General features: G+C 39.3%; 1 protein-coding gene across 1 annotated transcript in view; it reads left to right on the top strand.

The window, feature by feature from the left end:
* Positions 1-924: 924 nt before the first annotated feature.
* Positions 925-22285, top strand: part of LOC137500504 (thyrotropin-releasing hormone receptor-like) — a 515308-nt gene continuing 493947 nt past the window's right edge. The window contains exon 1 of the mRNA XM_068227420.1: positions 925-1049. The gene's annotated coding sequence lies outside the window, so the exon portion shown is untranslated. The remainder of the gene's footprint in view (positions 1050-22285) is intronic.

Here is a 22285-nt window from a genome sequence, read left to right as displayed (position 1 = left end):
TTTCAAATTTCGTGGCAGAGCCGGAAATCGAACCCGGACCTCCGGAGGTGGCAGCTAATCACGCTAACCACTACACCACAGAGGCGGACTCTTAATTTCCAAAGCTCTGCAATTCTTAGAGGACCTAATATTTTCCTTATAATTCTTCTTTCTAATATTTCTAATTTATCGAGCTTGTAGTTCAGTGCTAAACATTCGCTGGCATACAGGCATACTGGTTCCACTACTGTGTTGTAGTGCTTTATTTTAAGTTTTATTGATAAGCACTTTTTTGTAAGTATTATGAGTTATACCGGAAGCTCTTTCCATCTTTTTTATTCTCTCCTATATAGCAGATTTTTCTAAACCATTTTCTTGAATTGTCTCACCCAAATGTTTGAGTTTCTTTACCTTTTCTATTTGACCAATATCCGTTACTAAAATATGTAAATTCTAGTCAGTGGGTAATTTTAAATATTAAATTATAATTCCATGTCATGTCATCTCGTACCTTTAGGAGCCGTTGACCTAGATTGTTTGGCCCCTTTGAACTACAAGCATCATCATCGTCATCATCGTCATCAAATTTTCAATAATAATAATAATAATGTTATTTGTTTAACGTCCCACTAACTACTTTTTAAGGTCTTCGGAGAAGATCAAATTTCTAGAGTTAATACTTCCTGAGATAATGGGGTATCACTTCTGACAAATTAACATTTTCAAGATAGGGTTTAGACTCCCATTAAATTATATCAAAACTATTTCTTTGTTTGTGGAAATATGAAACTGTTCACATCTCGTAAAGACGACTGCACCTTTTATAAATACCACTCTTCTCACAGGGGCACAGAGACATCATCTGCTGTGACTTGAAGTTGTCTCGATCACAGAACCTCATCTACTTGTTCAGTGACCTCCTGGTGGTCTACGTGGTCCCAGTGGTGTTCTCCTGTATACTGTACGGACTCATCGCTCGGGCGACCTTCAGCAGGAAGAGTACGACCACTGAAACAACGTCTAACGGAGGGCTGCACCACCAAGCCTCTTCACACGCCGACCGCTGGAAGGTAAGAATAAAATACACTCAACCCCGCATGAATAACCAACATGTTGCTCCGTATTTTGTTAACCGCTGAATACGACAGTACTTCAGCTACACAGAGTGTACTACCTAAGTAAGACTCGTTGGCTGAATAGTCAGCATGCTGCCCTTCGGTTCAGGGGTTCCAAGTTCAATTCTAGGCCTGGTCGGAGATTTTAATCGCTTCTGATTAATTCTTCTGGCTCGGGGACTGCATATTTGTGTCTGAGCGAACACACTCCTCTTCATATTCAGACGATACACCACACTAGCAAAAACCAAACCAAACCAAACCAAACCCCATGGCACTACAGCCCTTGAAGGGCCTTGGCCTACCAAGCGACCGCTGCTCAGCCCGAAGGCCTGCAGATTACGAGGTGTCGTGTGGTCAGCACGACGATTCCTCTCGGCCGTTATTCTTGGCTTTCTAGACTGGGGCCGCCATCTCACCGTCAGATAGCTCCTCAATTCTAATCACGTAGGCTGAGTGGACCTCGAACCAGCTCTCAGGTCCAGGTAAAAATCCCTGACCTGGTCGGGAATCGAACCCGGGGCCTCCGGGTAAGAGGCAGGCACGCTACCCCTACACCAGGGGGCCGGCTCACCACACTAGCAACCACCATATAAACATGCCATAGCCATTATATCCATCCAATTATAGTTGGGTTCAGGAAGGACATCAAATCCACATGTGCGACGCAGTTCACACCCGCGAAAAGTAATAGTAGTAGTAGAAGAGGAACAAGAAGAGGAGAAGAAGTGTACCACCTAACTGAGTGACCTCAGATATTTTAAAAATGAAATAAAATTTCAGTTGCGTAGGAATGTACCCATGTCAGATGCACACGCAATAGGAAGGTATGCACAATCCAGAAAGTTAAACAAATGTTTTAACGTTATTTTAAATTGGAAATTTTATGTTCTGTCTAGGAAACTGAAACTAGGTGTAAAATTAGTGGAAACTAGAGTCCGGATGAATGGCTGGACGACGCAGTAAACCAAAATATAATTATTTCTAAGAATATCAATGAACATTTTATTTTATTTATTTTCTGATGACTTGATTTTTCCAATAACAATAAACAAATAACAAGATAGAATTATCACACCGGCCATGGAATAAAAAGGGTATAAATGTGCGCTAAGAAGGCCTAGAACAAAATATGAAACTGAGGCTGGAATCCTAAAGCACTCCGAAATTTAAGTTCAAAAACCACCTAACAGGGCATAAGGCCCGATGACGCAGCAGCTAAGCCATATTACTAAGTGACTAAGGGAAATACATTTTAAAGGCCGAAAAGAGGTAGATGAAAGTAGAAAATTAGAATCTCAGTCACTTAAAATGGAAATAGCAGAAGGGAAACGAAGGTAAACACTCGTGCGTACTTACATTTTACAAACTCCCCATTAGGGGAGATATTTTAAAATTAGAAGACTGCCTAGAGCAACCTACATTAAATTAAAGTTGAAAGGGAAAGCTCTACATTAAAATTAAAAAAAGCATCGGGCGACCCAATCGTTACATTCCAAGGGAGAAGGCTGGTATATTCCCCATTTTCACACACAAAAACTTCGAATAGTCATAATTCTGCCATACTTAATTGTGCTGCTTTCTCACGCCGGCTCCAGAAGGAAATCTCCACATTTACGTAGAACACTCAAAGATAAACAGGAGCAAGATGACTTTACTCGAAAACTTCACAGAATTTATAGAGGGTTGGCAGATAATTCCAGAACAATTCTGTAATACAATTTTTGATCAGAGGAAAATATTTCCATATCAAAATCTTTGATAGGTTGATTAATTTAATGACGGTGACGATAACTCGAAAATATTAAATAAACAATTGAAAGATAATTAGGTTAGCCAACCTTCAAACACAAATATTCTCAATAATTGGTTACAGTTGCTCACTACAAGGTAGTACTAAAAAACTGATGATAGGGACGTCTGGCCCCAAAGGGTAAAGCTACTAGGACATAAGATAGTTCAGTAATTTTGGAATAGATAACACCACAGTCGGAGATCAGGCGGCAGTTTAAACTCATGGAGAGGCATTAATCATATAATAATAATAATAATAATAATAATAATAATAATAATAATAATAATAATAATAATAATAATAATAATACATTCTTTCAGAATAAAGATGATTTAGATTCTTTGGTCACCTGTACAGAATGGAGAAAAGATTAAAGAAACACATTTTTGAACAACATGCAAATAAAAAACAGCATTATTCAGAGACCCCGAAGAAGATTTGGTACTATTCAGCATTAAAAAACACAAACTGCAAACAGTAAATAATTTAAGAAACGAATATTTGGTGAAAGGCAAGAAGGAATCAGGCAGTAAATGGACGGAAGAAAGAAAACAACAACACTGAGAAAGGATGAAGAAGTTTTGGGTAGACAAGAAGAAGAAAACTGCTTCATGTGGTCCTAAGATGGCCTAATCGAATGAATAATAATAATGTTACGAATGAAACTCCATCCGTTTCATTACTTTCTATTTCAGGATGACCCAATAAATGCACTAACTCTCTCTCTCTCTCTATCACACACACACACACACACATACATGTATACAATTCTAATCAGCTATGAATTGCCACACTTACTAATTACAAGTCTATTTTCAATTCTCTCTCTTCCTTGCGGCACAACAGGCGGTTCGGCCCGTTGCTATACCTGGAGAGGCTTAATCCTTACATTCACTTCCCCTAGTCCAGTCACCTCATACAGCAGCTGTGTGTAGACCTCTGGATCTGAACACAGGGCTGCGGGCCACTCGGCACACGATAACTGTTGGTTAGTTCGACTCCACAGACAATTCAGTAATTCACTCGGGCACATGCAGTGAACAACTAAACAGTTCAACAGTATTCAACAACAGGACGATACTCACAACAGCGAAAATTAACACATATTCATTTACCTTCACACTCTCGATAGTGGTTCCCTCGCTTACTAACGGCGTTCTTCAGTCCACAGAAATGCACAAACACACAGTTCTCTCAGGTAGTACACAGTCTAGTCAACCAAACACTCCGACGTCACAACAACAGCTCGTCGTTCAGACCTCGGGTGGGACACTAGTGACAGTCAACACATCTTATCAGCCTAGCTACCGAACCCTAACACACTGAGTCTCTCACTGACTTCACTACGGAGTCCAACACTGACCCCAAGTCCAGCATCAACTCTGAAGCCACCACGGAGCCCAACACTGACCGACTATCCGCGGCTAGCCTTCCTTTTTATAGCTCGGATGATGGGAACCAGAATAATCATGAGATGGCTAGAGGCGGAACATTCCCGTTGAATCTCCAAGATACTCACAGGTAAAGCAGCCGATGAGAATAATACACGGAAGTACCGGCCATGCCGTCCAGGCCGGCTGGGAACTCCCCGATCGGCTGATTCACTAGTCCCTTCCAGGAAGCACCGAAGAGCTACCACAGGCCTGGCACGTAACAGTAAAAATATATTTTGTAACTTCCCTAATTATAGGGTTGCCACTAGGGCAATGTATAGGTACATCATTTTTCAATACACAACATACCATCACTGCGTAACAGGTTATAAAAGTACACTACCTAATAAATGATATTAGCATGGAATATGAAACATTGACGCAAGTGTAATAGACTAATATAACTTTAAAAACAATTATTTAACCCGTGGGTAAATAATGCCAATATCGAGCTCGAATTATTATTATTATTATTATTATTATTATTATTATTATTATTATTATTATTATTATTATTATTATTATTATTATTATTATTATTATTATTATTTTATGATTAAGCTTATTATGACTTGTGAGGTATGGCTATCAAGTGTTTACATCCATTTATTATTAGTATTATTATTTACGTAGTCATGTACGGACGATCGCATTATTTATGAGGTTATGTCATGAAACGTGTGTGAGTTTAGTTAATGCAAGAGCACGTAATTAATAGTAAATAATTGATTATTACCTGTATATATGATGTATAATCCACTACAATATTGTGCAACACACCGCAATATCTAGAACAACGCTATGTACGGCGAGAACTATGTAGAACCTTCCTTACATTGTAACTATGCTGTTAGGCACTCTAAAATTTACGAGATGTGTTGTGTCGTATTTTTCTAGACGCCTGGCCCGGCAACATATATAATGAGGCGGTTTTGATAGTGGAGTTGAGTTATTGGTTAGTTGAGTTGTTTTGATGATTGGCGCGGAAGTCGTATTAGCCATGTGATTGAAGTCAAGTATGTGATTTGGTTTTGTTGACTTGGTAATTGTCATGCATCTAGTGCGGTCTTATTCATATTCTTCGTGATAGACAGCCATTAAAAATGGTGGTTCATTGATGTGTGTGTGATAAACGTATGCAATTTGTAAATAATATTAGGGTACACAACTGACAATATGTGCGTCTTTGTGAATATATCAACATCTTTCACATACAACACAAAAAAGGAATTATGAAGCAAAGAGTACGCAACATACGATGCTATTGACTGAATAAATGGTTTCTCAATATTAATATTGGGCCGCGTATGACAGCTTCCACTTTGTTTGTCAACAGATGCTTTACACTGCCTAAGGAAAACCAAAACTGGAATAAAAATTTAGAAATTGTTCCCCAGGCTCCCACCACAAACCTGTGACTGATATATTTTGCAGTCCATATTTCTCTTTATAATACGAGACTGTAGGGTCATAAATACGCCTCCTCTTTAAATCCCCTTCTTCCATTTGACTAGAGTGTGATTCAAATCGCACAGCTGGGTCAATGATGATTCCGTTCTTGCTTTCCGGTTTAAAGGCTATTATTTCTTAAGTTTATGTTGCAAATTTTTACGCTTTTAGACATGGATTTTCAGAATCCTAGTTACGCGTTACGTGCGTAACACGTAATTTTAATCATAGTGGTTCATTAATTTGGGTGAATTAGTCATACGTAAAAGTGCCCTCAAGATCAAATGCATGAATTTTATTATACATTAAAGATAATGGATATATTTGGCCATTCCTTTTCCTCATTCACTTACGCTAAATGATGACTGGGCCTGTCATCCTTCATGCAAAATGAAATGCTCTTTAACTAACGATGCGACCTCAAATAGCTGCTGTATCATGAAAGAATCCATAGGGAAATTGCTCACTCAATAACGCAGGAGAGGCGAAGTGCCGATAAGCCGTTGGGAGGTAGTTTGCGCTTGATAAAATGAGTAAGTTACGAGGTAATAGACTTCTGTGATGGAGAAGTGTCACCACCCGTATATCGACCATCCGCTATATTCTACTTCTTTCCCAGCATCACTTAGTCAGCGCTACCCAAGAGAGTGTGAAGATATTTTGGAAGCTGAGAGGCTGTAGTGTTATAGAGCAGTGTTGCCAGGTCTCCCGAAATTTCAGGAGATCTCCCGATCTTTTTGCAACACACCGAAAAAGCCCGAAAAAAAAAAGATTCCGACATAATGATTAATGGGGCACAACATATTTTTGCGGAAAACTTCCCTCGTCTCACTGCGTGACGTTTTATCGATGACATCACTCCTTAGGTACTTCCCCGCATTCATTTTGGGGTCGAATTACGTAATCACTCCCCTCTTATTGAACTCAAAACTCACGCTTGACTGCATCATTCGAAGGGAAATCACCAATCCGGATATGGAATAGAAAATCTGCATTCTGCTACGACTTCAAAATTGGCAGACAATTTCTACCTCTGATGAATAACTACGTCTACAGGAAGAGTGGAGAGAAAAAGAAAGAGAAGAATAACAAGAAGACGAAGAACAGGAAGCATAGAGTGGCCAGAGAACACGGTTGAGTGAAACTGCTTATTTTTCACATAATAACTTCAAATGATTATTGCATTCTTTAATTAAGTTGTATTTTAACATTTCTGAGCTCGAGAAAGTACCAACATTTTCAATTAAACTCCCGATATTTTTACATACAATCTACCGATTTTTAATTTGTAAACCTGGCACCACTGTTATAGAGTGTGGGAGGAGTATGTTTAAGCAATCAATAACATATGATTACCTTACGTCGGAACGAGTCAAAAGACGTGAGTGTAGTCTAGGAATAATTATGAGTTTTAGAAGAAAAAATCACCGAGCGAGTTAGCCGTGCGTAAGAAGAGCACAGCTGTGAGCTTGCATTACCCCACTGTCGGCAGCCCTGAAGATGGTTTCTGTGGTTTCCTATTTTCACACTGGGCACATGCTGGCTAGAAGACGATGGCCGCTTCTTTCACACTCTTGGCCCTTTCCTATCCCATCGCCGCCATAAGACGTTCGTCGGTAAAGAAAATTGTAAAGATAAACCCTTCCTATCATAATTCGGCGGAGGTGGGGGGGGGGGGCCGCCAGCTGAACTAAGCAGCTCAAACGCCTGTGCTATTTTAACTTAATTAATGAATACTTGAATATTTAATTTCATTGAGCATGTATTGTTCATATGCATTTTGGTACATGTTGGTTTTTCTGGCGCAGAGGCAGCCACAACCCACAAAGCAGCCCCCAGAGCAAGTTCACACCACAACTGCCATAGTAGGCCCTTGCTACCCCGTTTATTGTCATTATTATACACATGAATTGTATACGATTTACAATGTTAAATTTTTACATTATTGGTTACATACACATTTTGACTTAGAAATATTATAATTTGTAGTGATAATAGTAGTAACACTTCAAATGTTGTTGGACTGTGGGCAAAAATAAAACTTTTCTGTGCCTACGTCATTCGGCACATTTTAATTAATATCACTATCACTATCAGCCATAGTCAGTCCTTTTTACGATGTGGCCTCTTTAAGTCCGAAGCAAGGTAGGTTTTCGTGAGGTCTCTCCTTCTGGGACGGTCTTGAGCGATGTTCTGCCAATTGATCCCAGTAATCTTCCGGATGTCTTTATCCCATCTGTCCGGTGGTCTTCCCCTTGGTCTGAGATGATCTTTCGGACACCACTCAAGCACAAGCTTTGTCCACCTACCATCAGTTCTCCGAGCAACATGGCCTGCCCACTGCCATTTTAGGGTAAATACCCTTTCTAAAATGTCACTGACCTTTGTGACTGACCTGATGTAATCTGCTCTCTTCCTGTCTTTCTTCGTCAAGCCTAGCATGAACCGTTCCATAGCTGTTTGGGTTGTTCTGAGTTTTTGCTTAACAAACTCGCTCAATGTCCAGGTTTCACAACCGTAAGTCAGTACTGCACCCTTTTGTCGGTAGAGCTGCGGTTCCTCTTGATATATGCTGTCTCCGGCTGCTAGAAAAAAATATACTTACCGCATCGTAGAGATTCTTTCTCGGGTGTGCTCAGTTCCAGGTCGCCTGTGGGTTGGTGCATAGGGGTTGCCTAACTAAGGATTACCAGTAAATAGTCTAAAATAACCACCATGACACGGACTGATTATGTAATAAATAAACTTTATTGACAAAGCAAGAATTTAGTAAGTATGCACAAGGCTTGAACCAAAGCTCAATCAAGTTTAGTGTCACCGTTGAAGATGCAATATAAGAATACCTGCAATTAATCATGACTAATCTGAATGTGATCAATAAATTAATTGATTAATAGAATAATTAATTAAAAATGATCCAAATAAAATTGTCAACAAATAAAAGTGAAGTGAGTCGTTGACCAAAATGCAACCTCAAGTACACCAAAATAGTGCGTTTAACAATAATATCCCAATAAAATGTCATTTACTGATTCAACTAGATCGATATAATATGGTGTGTTTACGATAGATATCATAGTGTCATAAACAAGAACTCTACTAACGTGTAATGCATTATAGTTAAGCTTGCATGTAATCTAGAACATTCCAACATTCCTAGGAGTACAATCTCCAAACTCTATGTCAATTATTTAACATTAAATACACTCATTGAAAACCTGAGGATAGATGTAACACAAATAAACCGCTGTGCAGCGTGACGTAATCATACTTATGAACTCTGCAAATTTAATTTCTAAACCCTGGATCTTACTGAACTTTAAAAAGATAAAACCTCATCTTTTAACACACTCAAAAATATGCAAATTTATGCATCAAGGCCAATATTACTGTCAGAACCAACTTATGGCAATTAATCATCAAAATCAATTACATCGCTTCCTAATAAAATACAATTTAATTTACGACAAACATTCGTTCAGTAAGTCCTACAAATCTGTTGTGTCGTGTTCCGTGACGTAATAACACGAACCTAACACATCCTGTACTTACGTTACACGAACTGCCGTACTATTTACAAATGAGTGAACAAATCACCTATCACACTAATGGACTTAAAATTACGTAAACTAATAATATTACCTTGTCGTCACAGAGAATAATCTAACTTACACATCAATAAAATATACTCGTCAGGGTTGAGAGATGATCAACGTACGAGTCCACGTGATATTTACATTTCCTATACCGCTGCTTATTCATGCACGCACTCATAATCGTAAATGAATTTAACATAATATGATGTAGATTGCATCGTCACCGACAAACATGTTATCTTGCCCAGAGTCCTGCAATTTCAACTCTCTGGTTAAGAATATTGATTCACCATGTCCAATTATCAGTTTCATGGCTCCCCTACTCTATTCACTACAAAAAAAAAAAACAAGGAGTAATTAAAATTAAATCAACTCAAAATCAACTCACAACAACATTACGAAAAATGAGGTTCACAAACTCCCATTTAAAACCAAAGTTCAAAACACTTATTATAATGCGATGTTGGCATATAAAATGGGATTTAACTATCCTCATGAGTACTATTGCAGACTTAACCTGCTATCTTTACCTATACTTATCTAGTACAATATGCTATGCCATGTCGCCACATTTATTAATTCGTCGTGATAATAAATATTACAAATGCATTTTCACTTCACGGGGCATCTGGTCCTCCCGCTCATTTTCATACCTCGGCTTCACATTGCCGGCACATATATGCACCTTGTGATATCAAGCTGTCAGAGCTTGCATATCGCTCCGTGTATTAAGCTCAATGGCTTGACTACTAACTCTCAGCTCCTCGGCTGACCATTATATTTATCCGGCTCATCGCCTCATTATCATTCCCTCATTTCTCACATACTGAGATAATTGCCCGTAGTGGCTTATCCATCATCACATAATTATCTTAACACACATATACTGTCGTCAGGGCCTAATGACATAGCATATTTTGACGCGTGGGCCTAGATTCACCACGATTAATCTTCCAATGATCACTTCCCAAATTAATGCCTCTATCAGACTACAATAAAATTCAATTACATTCTCCAAATCAAATCTGAACAGTTAACTAAGCAAATCATATTCCTCCTGTCCATGTAATCAGCATTCAGGAGAAATTTAGAATCAACTAATTAAGATGGTTGCAAAATAACCATAACAAAAAAATGAGTCTACTTTAATGTCCAAGAAAACTTCCGTCTGGTGACTAGCGAATCAAATATCATACTCTGCCACTGCCAATAAGCATAATATTGACCTCAAATCTAGTTCAAATGTAGGCCTAAGCATTTAAACTAATTCGGTCCAATCCGACAATAACATCGACAAAAAAATTAATAATAATAATAAGAAAAAGATAATTGAAATTAAACACAAACTACGTGCATAAATCAGCATTTTTACCTCTCCTCTGTGCTACACCAAAAATATGAAATTACAATACCTAAACATCTACTTAGCAGCTCGCGTAACGCCTAAGGAAATAGTACAATCAGTGAAAGATTACATGAGATTTTTGTTACTCACATTCTGCCATTAAGCTTCACCCCACAGGGGCATCCATCTGGTTGAAGTTAGAACATGTTGCAATACATAAGGCACATCTTCACAAAATTGATGTATACCTCCATGGTATCAATTTCCTTGGGCACACGACACTTTTCTTGCAACTTCAGCGGCTTAAATACTAATAATTATATACACTGACTGAAAACACATATAAAAGATTCACTTTTATTTTATTTTTTTTTAACACCACGCCCGCTTCTCTGGACATTCCTGCGAGACGATTGTGTGAGTGTGGCCCTCGCTCCCTCAGTGAAAGTTATTTACACACTGGACTGCGGCCGGCGATAATCCCTCTGCAGCAAGTTTGTTGTCCTACTAGTTGTCAATGACCTGTGGAATAATCCATCCATTGACTCTACCACTACTGTTATTTCTTAATGGCTCCTGCTAGTAACATTTCCCGTACAGCCTATTCTTGTACGAAAGAAGTTCCTTTGTTTACCCATTACTCTCAAAATGTTACAAAGTAATATATGGCAAATAAAATTAGTGACTAATTGGCTTATCACTCAAATAGAATATCTCTATAACTCTGACCGCAATTACTCGTTCTAATACAAGACGGTGTCTTTGAATGCTCGGCTAAGTTGCCTTAAAGTTTACATTTCACAAATGTCGCCCAATGTTCAAAAGAGAGAAATTCGCTGACACGTCTGGTCTGTACGATCCTTGGTGAACAAGTGTCCCTTCCTCTTGGCGGCAGAGACCTGCTTCGATTTCTGGCGGACTGATATTTTCAGAATTTCAAGAGCGTCCTTTAATACACGCAGCTCGATGCGGACCGTCCTTATCATCTAAATTTATACTTAAACTGCTGGTGGTTCCATCACTACCCTGTGATCACCGAATTAATCATACAATTATGCACAGTATAGGTGGCGTGGGTGGGAATATTTCTTTTGTCGCACCGCCGGCTGTCGTACGGTTCCGGCGCGAACTTCAGGTACTCTCGTTCCCAGACATAACTTCTGCTAACTTAATATTTACTGCATATTAACAGGATTTAGCATACACACTCACTATGATCCCCAACCTAAAGTGTCACTCTGATAAACAAGTATACAATTACTGTCCGATTCTATGACGAAAATAAATTTGAGGAAGCGCTACATTTGAATAATACAAATTCAGCTCCCTGATTGGTTGACCGGTTTCAAGCGGGTAACATTGGACTGTTCCTAGTTCACTTTCGTGGGGGTGGTTGGAAGCTCTTTCTTGTCTTCAGATGGAAAACTACCACTCCTTGACCTCAATTTCAAAGTACCAACGCGTCCTCTCCCTCTTTGTGTGAAGATAATTGCTTTATTGCACCAAAACAAACCGTGCTCCGAAGTGCTCTGGCCGGCTTAAACATCTATTGTGATTTTTCTGCTTCCTGCCAGAGTGTGAGAACATATTCTCAACTGTGTGGAAAAATTACATTATCAATATCAGTAGCAATATGTTGATATGATGTAATTAGGCTCAATTAATTGGGTGCAACTCCTCCCTTACTAAAAATAGAAATGTTCCGAAAGAATATGAGGAAGATTTCTAGATCTTATGTCATTCAATCTCAACTTGGTTACAAAACTGCAACCATAATTGAGCCTCAACTCTGTACCTCGCTTAGTTAGTAAATTCTCTTCGTAGTTGCAAATTTTCTTCTTCTAGTTGTCTACGTTCCTCCTGTAACTCGGCGATAATTGTCTCCATGATTTCTCTCAGCTCCGTGGCCTCTTGCAGACATTCTGGGCAATCATCACGTCCATCTTCTTCTCGCTTCTCTACGGATTTCGTGATTGGTAGGTCTCCGTCATTCGGTGATATTTCTTCCTCATCACAGCTCAGGTTGAATTGGTCATCATCTTCATCTTCTTCTTCTTCTTCCTCCACTGCAGAAATATCGTCATCATCCTCTGCCATGGACCAATCTTCGTCAGCCGTCATCTCCTCTTCCGTAGATGAGTCCTCCTCTTCTTCACTCTGTGAATATTCTACCAGGTTCACTTGTGGAATTCCTCCGGGTGGTGGTCGATACAACTTTAAGCTTCGGGCATTAAAAGTCATCTCCTAGAATTAGGTTGTGGTTAACCTTCGACATAATCACAAATGGGTGCGTAAAAATAGAGTTTCCGATTTGCATTTCCAACAATGTTTGGGATTTGCATACTGTCGTTTTATCCGGAATAATCCCTCTTATTTTGACAGAAGATACAGGAATCTCGGGAAGTTTGTGACGTTCTTTTATATCTTCATACAGTGCTCTGGATATAATACTTATCGACGCTCCTGTGTCTGTGAGAGCTCTAATATTTGTGCCATACAACCTAACGTTTATGACCGGCAATTTCGGTATCTGTTTGGCCTCTCTTATTATAGGATCTTCCAAAAGATCTTGTGGCTGCACGACCCAGGAATCCACCTGCGCTACAACCCAATCACTCGAGTTGTCGGCCATTAGCACAAGCTCGTTCCGGTCGGATGGAGACATTGATATTACATTGGCGTTTTTTTTTTTTGCTGCCCGTGGCCATTCTGTGAGTATGGCTGGGCTTCCGGGTTCAAAGACTGCTGCCTGCGGTCAGCTTGGTTGCGCGTTCTCTGATACTCGATACTTTCTGCGCCTACTATGTCCGGATTGAGGTCCGTTTGATTAATGGCCTCTCTCCAACGTTCCCTTTCTTGACGTTCTGAGTTCAAATCTTGGACATACCGTTTATTCTCCCTGTCACGATGATCCGGTTCTCTGTTACGATATCTGTACGATTGTTGCTGTTGATTTCTACCGTACCACCTTCCGCGTTGATTATACCTTTGGTAAGGACGGTCACGGTTCCGATATTCGTACCTATTCCTGTCACGTCTGAGGTCTTGTCTAGGGTAACTCCTATTATATTCATAATTATTCCGCACTGGCCTCTCGTTACGGAATTCTGCATTGTTAAGCTGTTCCCTATTATCGGGCTTCCTGCGTGGTATTGCTCCTGTATTCGGGCTAATCCTGTCCTGGTGACTATTGGTTTCCACGTTTTCGACTACAAACACTTTATGCTCGAGGTTCCGTGTTGGCCTAGGTGAATTTACACTGGTTGTGGCGTCTAACTGGCGTAAAATCTCTTCTGCGTCCTCCGGGGTTTGAACTTTCGAGGTAATTAACATCCTCTGAACCTCGACTGGAAGTTGCTTAATGAGCACTTGGACAAGCTCACTCTGAGATGGAGGATTGTCTAGCTCCTGCAATTTAACCAACTGATCTAGGAAGTACCTACTAAATTGCGTAGGCTGAGTGCTCGTATACTTTTTGGAGTAAAGTTCTAACCGTAAACTCTGTTGTGTCCCTAAGTTCCAAAAACGATTGAGAAATGCCCTCTCAAAATCTTCAAATGTACTAAATGAAGTGCGAAAGCCTATGAACCATGTCTTAGGACTTGACTCTAAATATTTCTCAGTTATTCTTAATTTCTTTTCCTCCGGAATCTGCATTTCCTGAAAATAAGCCTTCAGATCTCTAAGGAACATTTTAGGGGTCACGGAATTAGTACCGTTAAACTTCCGTGGTTGCTCGTCGCTCAATTTTAATATATTGACGAGGTTTGAGTGCGCTACAATTGTTTGAACATTCTCTTTACGAACTGGCTGAGTGCTCGGGTCGACACTAATCCTTTCTGTTACCTGAGGTGTAACAACAGGTGCTGGTTGTTGAAATGCTGTCCCGTCCTTCCTCATACCAGCCTTTAGAATAGCCTGCTCTTCTGACATAAACTTAACCAATGTTGCCAGATTTTCCGTCTGAGTTTGCAGGTTATTGATTTCACCATTGACAACCTCTCGTACTTCGTCACGCATTAACTCGTCACCAATTTTAAGCTCCTTATCAATGGTACTGGCCATTTCAGTCTGCCAAGCTGTAATTTCCTCTCTCATTCCTACGAGTTGTTTAGTCACGTCTTCCTTGTTCGCGATCCTAGCCTCCTCCATAACTCTTAATCCTTGGTCGAACTTCTCTAGCCCTTCGTGAACTTCGTTAGCTATTGAGGTCAGACTCTTTTGCGTGTCTGCCTCTAATACATTCATTTGGTCTTGGACCATAAGAATGTGTTCGGCCATTTTTTTACACTGTTCCTCGACCTGTTTCTTAGTGTCATCTATTTTGCTACTTAGTGACAACGTTACATCCCCTAGCTGTTTGATAAGTTGTTTATGTGCATGAGCCAAATTACTAAGCTCCTGCTTGGTTTCTTTCCTATTTTTATCACACTGTTCCAGTAGCTTTTCCTGATTTTCTGACAGTTCCCTACGCAGCTCCTCCTGGTTACGTGAAAACTCTGTCTGAATAACATCTAACTGTTCACTCAAGTTCTGGGTTAAAGTGTTCTGTGTGTCCTCCAATTGTTTATTTAAATTCAGAGTCAAAGTGTTCTGTGTGTCTTCCAATGATTTATTTAAGTTCTCCGTGAGTGTGTTCTGATCCGCCTTCATTTCACTCTGGACCGCGTCCACTTTACCATTTAGCATATTAATGCCCGTGATTAGCTGTTCCCACTGCTCATCAGTTACCACCATCGTGAACAAATATATAAAATACTGGACCCCCCTTTCACTAGGGCGAAACTTAATAGCTATTTACAACACAACACAACATTTCCTTACTTATCCTTACAATGGGATAAACAACGTTACTTTATCACATGACTACCATTATACAGTCACACAACTGCACAGTGTTTATAACTACTTATTTACCCTTGGAATGTTCTAAATTGTCCGTCTGTCACGACCTAACCATTCTTACCATCATAAGGCGATAATCGAGCTCCACTTTGGGACGCCATTTTTAAAAAGACTCATACATCCCCATGCACCCTTTTGTCGGTAGAGCTGCGGTTCCTCTTGATATATGCTGTCTCCGGCTGCTAGAAAAAAATATACTTACCGCATCGTAGAGATTCTTTCTCGGGTGTGCTCAGTTCCAGGTCGCCTGTGGGTTGGTGCATAGGGGTTGCCTAACTAAGGATTACCAGTAAATAGTCTAAAATAACCACCATGACACGGACTGATTATGTAATAAATAAACTTTATTGACAAAGCAAGAATTTAGTAAGTATGCACAAGGCTTGAACCAAAGCTCAATCAAGTTTAGTGTCACCGTTGAAGATGCAATATAAGAATACCTGCAATTAATCATGACTAATCTGAATGTGATCAATAAATTAATTGATTAATAGAATAATTAATTAAAAATGATCCAAATAAAATTGTCAACAAATAAAAGTGAAGTGAGTCGTTGACCAAAATGCAACCTCAAGTACACCAAAATAGTGCGTTTAACAATAATATCCCAATAAAATGTCATTTACTGATTCAACTAGATCGATATAATATGGTGTGTTTACGATAGATATCATAGTGTCATAAACAAGAACTCTACTAACGTGTAATGCATTATAGTTAAGCTTGCATGTAATCTAGAACATTCCAACATTCCTAGGAGTACAATCTCCAAACTCTATGTCAATTATTTAACATTAAATACACTCATTGAAAACCTGAGGATAGATGTAACACAAATAAACCGCTGTGCAGCGTGACGTAATCATACTTATGAACTCTGCAAATTTAATTTCTAAACCCTGGATCTTACTGAACTTTAAAAAGATAAAACCTCATCTTTTAACACACTCAAAAATATGCAAATTTATGCATCAAGGCCAGTATTACTGTCAGAACCAACTTATGGCAATTAATCATCAAAATCAATTACATCGCTTCCTAATAAAATACAATTTAATTTACGACAAACATTCGTTCAGTAAGTCCTACAAATCTGTTGTGTCGTGTTCCGTGACGTAATAACACGAACCTAACACATCCTGTACTTACGTTACACGAACTGCCGTACTATTTACAAATGAGTGAACAAATCACCTATCACACTAATGGACTTAAAATTACGTAAACTAATAATATTACCTTGTCGTCACAGAGAATAATCTAACTTACACATCAATAAAATATACTCGTCAGGGTTGAGAGATGATCAACGTACGAGTCCACGTGATATTTACATTTCCTATACCGCTGCTTATTCATGCACGCACTCATAATCGTAAATGAATTTAACATAATATGATGTAGATTGCATCGTCACCGACAAACATGTTATCTTGCCCAGAGTCCTGCAATTTCAACTCTCTGGTTAAGAATATTGATTCACCATGTCCAATTATCAGTTTCATGGCTCCCCTACTCTATTCACTACAAAAAAAAAACAAGGAGTAATTAAAATTAAATCAACTCAAAATCAACTCACAACAACATTACGAAAAATGAGGTTCACAAACTCCCATTTAAAACCAAAGTTCAAAACACTTATTATAATGCGATGTTGGCATATAAAATGGGATTTAACTATCCTCATGAGTACTATTGCAGACTTAACCTGCTATCTTTACCTATACTTATCTAGTACAATATGCTATGCCATGTCGCCACATTTATTAATTCGTCGTGATAATAAATATTACAAATGCATTTTCACTTCACGGGGCATCTGGTCCTCCCGCTCATTTTCATACCTCGGCTTCACATTGCCGGCACATATATGCACCTTGTGATATCAAGCTGTCAGAGCTTGCATATCGCTCCGTGTATTAAGCTCAATGGCTTGACTACTAACTCTCAGCTCCTCGGCTGACCATTATATTTATCCGGCTCATCGCCTCATTATCATTCCCTCATTTCTCACATACTGAGATAATTGCCCGTAGTGGCTTATCCATCATCACATAATTATCTTAACACACATATACTGTCGTCAGGGCCTAATGACATAGCATATTTTGACGCGTGGGCCTAGATTCACCACGATTAATCTTCCAATGATCACTTCCCAAATTAATGCCTCTATCAGACTACAATAAAATTCAATTACATTCTCCAAATCAAATCTGAACAGTTAACTAAGCAAATCATATTCCTCCTGTCCATGTAATCAGCATTCAGGAGAAATTTAGAATCAACTAATTAAGATGGTTGCAAAATAACCATAACAAAAAAATGAGTCTACTTTAATGTCCAAGAAAACTTCCGTCTGGTGACTAGCGAATCAAATATCATACTCTGCCACTGCCAATAAGCATAATATTGACCTCAAATCTAGTTCAAATGTAGGCCTAAGCATTTAAACTAATTCGGTCCAATCCGACAATAACATCGACAAAAAAATTAATAATAATAATAAGAAAAAGATAATTGAAATTAAACACAAACTACGTGCATAAATCAGCATTTTTACCTCTCCTCTGTGCTACACCAAAAATATGAAATTACAATACCTAAACATCTACTTAGCAGCTCGCGTAACGCCTAAGGAAATAGTACAATCAGTGAAAGATTACATGAGATTTTTGTTACTCACATTCTGCCATTAAGCTTCACCCCACAGGGGCATCCATCTGGTTGAAGTTAGAACATGTTGCAATACATAAGGCACATCTTCACAAAATTGATGTATACCTCCATGGTATCAATTTCCTTGGGCACACGACACTTTTCTTGCAACTTCAGCGGCTTAAATACTAATAATTATATACACTGACTGAAAACACATATAAAAGATTCACTTTTATTTTTTTTTTTTTAACACCACGCCCGCTTCTCTGGACATTCCTGCGAGACGATTGTGTGAGTGTGGCCCTCGCTCCCTCAGTGAAAGTTATTTACACACTGGACTGCGGCCGGCGATAATCCCTCTGCAGCAAGTTTGTTGTCCTACTAGTTGTCAATGACCTGTGGAATAATCCATCCATTGACTCTACCACTACTGTTATTTCTTAATGGCTCCTGCTAGTAACATTTCCCGTACAGCCTATTCTTGTACGAAAGAAGTTCCTTTGTTTACCCATTACTCTCAAAATGTTACAAAGTAATATATGGCAAATAAAATTAGTGACTAATTGGCTTATCACTCAAATAGAATATCTCTATAACTCTGACCGCAATTACTCGTTCTAATACAAGACGGTGTCTTTGAATGCTCGGCTAAGTTGCCTTAAAGTTTACATTTCACAAATGTCGCCCAATGTTCAAAAGAGAGAAATTCGCTGACACGTCTGGTCTGTACGATCCTTGGTGAACAAGTGTCCCTTCCTCTTGGCGGCAGAGACCTGCTTCGATTTCTGGCGGACTGATATTTTCAGAATTTCAAGAGCGTCCTTTAATACACGCAGCTCGATGCGGACCGTCCTTATCATCTAAATTTATACTTAAACTGCTGGTGGTTCCATCACTACCCTGTGATCACCGAATTAATCATACAATTATGCACAGTATAGGTGGCGTGGGTGGGAATATTTCTTTTGTCGCACCGCCGGCTGTCGTACGGTTCCGGCGCGAACTTCAGGTACTCTCGTTCCCAGACATAACTTCTGCTAACTTAATATTTACTGCATATTAACAGGATTTAGCATACACACTCACTATGATCCCCAACCTAAAGTGTCACTCTGATAAACAAGTATACAATTACTGTCCGATTCTATGACGAAAATAAATTTGAGGAAGCGCTACATTTGAATAATACAAATTCAGCTCCCTGATTGGTTGACCGGTTTCAAGCGGGTAACATTGGACTGTTCCTAGTTCACTTTCGTGGGGGTGGTTGGAAGCTCTTTCTTGTCTTCAGATGGAAAACTACCACTCCTTGACCTCAATTTCAAAGTACCAACGCGTCCTCTCCCTCTTTGTGTGAAGATAATTGCTTTATTGCACCAAAACAAACCGTGCTCCGAAGTGCTCTGGCCGGCTTAAACATCTATTGTGATTTTTCTGCTTCCTGCCAGAGTGTGAGAACATATTCTCAACTGTGTGGAAAAATTACATTATCAATATCAGTAGCAATATGTTGATATGATGTAATTAGGCTCAATTAATTGGGTGCAGTACGGGGAGAACAATCTGGTCAAAGACTATCTTCTTTAGGTGGGGTGGCATGTTGGATTTGAAGACTGAAGAATTTCTTCCGTAGGCTTGCCATCCTAGTTTGATACATCGGAAGATTTCAGGTCTTAAGTCCCCTTTCATGTTTACAAGTTGCCCAAGATAGATAAATTCATTGACCTGTTGTAATGTGGTGTTTCCCACATGCAGCTTTCCTGCTGGGGCCCATTTGTTAAGCATTACTTTGGTTTTAGAAAGGTTCATGGATAGTCCCACTTTTTGACAGGCTGAGACAAGATCTTGTAATAGAGTTTGTAGTTCATCGATGTCGTTGGCCAAAAGTGTAATGTCGTCTGCAAACCTTAAATTGTTCAGCCTTTTCCCATTGATTTTGATTCCTGTGCTTTGCCAGTTGATTTTTGGCATGGCCATTTCTAATACGGCTGAGAACAGCTTGGGAGATATGGGGTCGCCTTGCTTAACACCTCTTTGAATGGGAAAATCCGTGGTTGGCACATTGATGTTCACGAAGGCTGAAGAGGTTTCGTAGAAATGCTGGAGAACTCTTATGTAGGCAGCATCGACGCCGTGTTCAGCAACAGAGCAATGATAATTCTCCTGCACAAAAAAAGGGAACATACATGACATCAGAAACTATCATCCTATTAGCTTGCTTTCTGTCCTTTACAAGGTTTTCACCAAGGTACTGACAAATAGAATCAGTTCAACGCTTGATTTTGCCCAACCAATTGAACAAGCAGGTTTCCGCCGAGGTTTTGGAACAATTGACCATATACTCACCCTTCGTGAAGTTATCAGCAGAAGTAATGAATATCAAATGCCGCTCTGTCTAGCCTTTGTGGACTTTGAAAAGGCTTTTGACTCGGTGAGCCACGCTGCTGTTATGCATTTTAATTAATATATTATCAGAAAATAAAAATAAACGGTTTTATGTGCGTTATGTCCCTGTGCACAGTTTTATTACAATGAACTTCAAAATTAGTCATGATAATCTTTGTTTAGTGTTCCTCTGCACTTCTAATTGAAATAAACACAATAGACACAGTTATACATTCTTCTGTAAATTAGATTTATAAGAGATTAAAATTCTTCTTCTGTGCTTAAAGTCCTTCTGAATTTGTCTTCATAAAATTTTCGTACTAAAAAATTAAACAAAAATTTATCTGTGCTTAGAACTTCAGCACTTGCTTTGTGATCACTGAACCGGGCGAGTTGGTCGTGCTCTTAGGGACGCGCAGCTATGAGCTTGCATCCAGGATATAGGGGGTTTGAACCCCACTGTCAGCAGCCCTCTAGATGGTTTTCCGTGGTTTCCCATTTTCTCACCAGGCAAATGCTGGGGCTATAGATTAATTAAGGCCACGGCCGCTTCCTTCCCTCTCCTAGGCCTTTCCTATCCCATCGTTGCCATAAGACCTCTCTACGTAAAGCAAATTGTAAAAAAAATTGTGATTGTTGTTATTTCTATCTGACACACTAGCAAATTCACCAATGACTTGGAAGACATAATCATTTTGTAGTCGATATACTTTGTCCTTGTTGCAGCTTCCTCATGGGGGAATTCGTAATAATAATAATAATAATAATAATAATAATAATAATAATAATAATAATAATAATAATAATAATAATAATAATAATAATAAACTGCGTGTTATTGTGGTGGAGGATAGTTTTATGTGTGGTGTGTGAGTTGCAGGGATGTTGGGGACAGCACGAACATCCAGCCCCAGGGCCATTGGAATTAACCAATGAAGGTTAAAATCCCCGACCCGGCCGGGAATCGAACCCGGGACCCTCTGAACCGAAGGCCAATACGTTGACCATTCAGCCAACGAGTCGGACAATAATAATAATAATAATAATAATAATAATAATAATAATAATAATAATAATAATAATAATAATATACCAGTATTATAAAATTTATGATATTAAAATAACAGCAAAGGAAAGAAAAGTCATCTCCGTACAGGCCTTGAAGGCCCTTGGAAGGGTGGAAGGTAAAGGCTTTCACTATCCGTAACCTCGGCACTTGATGGGGTAGAGTGGTTAGCTCTACGCCCGACCGCCTTTGCCCTCAGGAATTAACCCGGTACTTATTTTTGGTGTAGGCTGATTGAACCTCACGACCATATGCACCTCCGGAAGTGGAAGTCTCGCTTCTACAATTTTTCGACTCCCTGACGGAGAATCGAACCCACCAACGTCCGGGGAACCGAGCATGCATTTACCGCCTCGGCCAGGCAGCCCCTATTAATAACAGTGATGATAATATAGGTACAGTTTTACTGACAGAGATGATAATGGTATTTACTGTAACGATAACTGGAATGTTTTGAACGACGTGTGAATGATTACAATCGAAAATGGGTGTTGTGACGACGCTGAGTGATTTTAAGTGTGGACATGGTTAGTGATAGCACTTTAGGTAACTTAAG

Source organism: Anabrus simplex, chromosome 4 (genome assembly GCF_040414725.1).
Source record: "Anabrus simplex isolate iqAnaSimp1 chromosome 4, ASM4041472v1, whole genome shotgun sequence".
Lineage (NCBI taxonomy): Eukaryota > Metazoa > Arthropoda > Insecta > Orthoptera > Tettigoniidae > Anabrus > Anabrus simplex.
This window is presented reverse-complemented; position numbering and strand designations above follow the sequence as displayed.